This window comes from Zeugodacus cucurbitae, chromosome X (assembly GCF_028554725.1).
Source record: "Zeugodacus cucurbitae isolate PBARC_wt_2022May chromosome X, idZeuCucr1.2, whole genome shotgun sequence".
Lineage (NCBI taxonomy): Eukaryota > Metazoa > Arthropoda > Insecta > Diptera > Tephritidae > Zeugodacus > Zeugodacus cucurbitae.
The window spans coordinates 3,933,959-3,936,359 of NC_071672.1; the positions used below are offsets into that span (position 1 = coordinate 3,933,959).

General features: G+C 31.4%; 1 non-coding gene across 1 annotated transcript; it reads left to right on the forward strand.

Moving 5' to 3' along the window:
• The first annotated feature begins 926 nt into the window (after window positions 1–926).
• On the forward strand, window positions 927–1,105 carry LOC128923328 (5.8S ribosomal RNA). Its single transcript, XR_008472295.1, has one exon. It is a non-coding gene; the product is annotated as a 5.8S ribosomal RNA (ribosomal RNA).
• The last annotated feature ends 1,296 nt before the right edge of the window (window positions 1,106–2,401 follow it).

Genomic DNA, 2,401 nt, shown 5'->3' on the forward strand with positions numbered 1-2,401 from the left:
CTGAAAGAAACAGCACGCTGTAAAACAATCAGGTCAAGAGGGGCCACACCCAATAAAACCTGCAACGCATCCGTTGAAACGGTGCGACATACAGGCAAACAGGCAAGCATCATGCGACGCTGTATAGAAAGAAGTTTTCGACGACCCGAAACCATCGTAGCCACCTTCCACCATATAGGAGATCCATAAGTGTGAGTCATTAACTCGCATTGATTATGTCCCTGCCCTTTGTACACACCGCCCGTCGCTACTACCGATTGAATTATTTAGTGAGGTCTCCGGACGTGATCACTGTGACGGCTTGTGTTTCACGGTTGTTTCGCAAAAGTTGACCGAACTTGATTATTTAGAGGAAGTAAAAGTCGTAACAAGGTTTCCGTAGGTGAACCTGCGGAAGGATCATTATTGTGTTCCTATCCGTAAATATTATAAAAAAAACAAGCAAACAAACAAACAAACAAAAAAAGAATAAAAAAGAAAAATTATTTTCTTTTTTTTCTTTTCATTCATTTATTTGAAAGTTTTTCTTCTTTTTCTTTTTTTTTACTCCTTGTATTGTAGTATAATGAAAATTATATCGCATACATTGTATTTGAACGCAACAAACCTTTAAACATATATAGTTGCACTTATTATTTATGAAAATAATATAAATGATAAGTTAATTTGTTCTCATTAACGTTTGTAATTCCTTAAAAATTTATAGAAATTAAATAAAATGTAATAAAAAAGGAATTACTGTTAAGGAATTACTGTGTTGGACTAAGACATGCGCAACTTGTAAATGTTTGGGTTGAAAATTACAATTTATTGAAAGATGTTTTAAAATGATTTATATAATATACGAAAACGAAATGTAATATAATTGTTATTCTTTCAATAAATTAAAAACTCTTGACGTTAAATTAAAATAAACAAAAAATTATCACTCTAAGCGGTGGATCACTCGGCTCATGGGTCGATGAAGAACGCAGCTAACTGTGCGTCATCGTGTGAACTGCAGGACACATGAACATCGACATTTTGAACGCATATTGCAGTCCATGCTGTTATGTACTTTAATTAATTTTAAAGTGCTGCTTGGACTACATATGGTTGAGGGTTGTAAGACTATGCTAAATTAGTTGCTTATTCTTTTAGTCAATTAAAAGAATTTAAGCACATGGTATATTACTGGATTGTATTTTTCAATCCATAATATTAATAGCATAAAAAGAAATATAGAAAATATATTCTTGAACAACTCATATTTGAACGAAATTTTATAATAAATAAGAATCTTAGTATTCCCAAAAACAATAAAATTTCAATATTATTTCAAATAATATATACATTTAGAGGAACGTCTAGCATAAAATATTATTTTATTCTAGGATTGCCTTAAATGTAAAAAAAGCAAGAAAATAATATTGTTGTTATAATGAAGTAGTACGCGGGATGAAAAGATTGAATATTTATTATTAAGAAAATTATTGGTGTTAAGAAATAATTATGTATGTTTCTTTAAAATAGCAAAAAGCTAAAATATAAAATAAATATAAATATTTTTATACAACCTCAACTCATATGGAACTACCCTCTGAATTTAAGCACATTAATGAGGGGAGGAAAAGAAACTAACAAGGATTTTCTTAGTAGCGGCGAGCGAAAAGAAAATAGTTCAGCACTAAGTCACTTTGTCTATATGGCAAATGTGAGATGCAGTGTATGGAATATCTTAATATCTAGTATGAGAAATTAACGATTTAAGTCCTTCTTAAATGAGGCCATTTACCCATAGAGGGTGCCAGGCCCGTATAACGTTAATGATTACTAGAAAGATATTTCCAAAGAGTCGTGTTGCTTGATAGTGCAGCACTAAGTGGGTGGTAAACTCCATCTAAAACTAAATATAACCATGAGACCGATAGTAAACAAGTACCGTGAGGGAAAGTTGAAAAGAACTCTGAATAGAGAGTTAAATAGTACGTGAAACTGCTTAGAGGTTAAGCCCGATGAACCTGAATATCCATTATGAAAAATTCATCATTATAACTGTGATATTTATAATATTATAGTAATAGTGTGCATTTTTTTCATATAAGGACATTGTAATCTATTAACATAATAAAATATTTATCAAACAGATATTGAATTATTTAAAGTTTTTAAACAGGCGCGCAATAATTTTAAAGAAATTGGTCGAGAACTTCAAAACCTTACAGAAAAATTTAAGCATTATGAAGTGTTGTTTCAATCATTTAAATGCCTAAATGATCAAGATGATAATGCTAAGCCTTCATCAAAACGTAAACGTCCGTCTAATGAAGAACTTGCCACTTTGTCCGTAAAAAGTATGTCACCGGTGAAATTAGACCTTATTAATCTCTCATCTCCTTGCCCTCAAGGAGAGAAGCCTTTC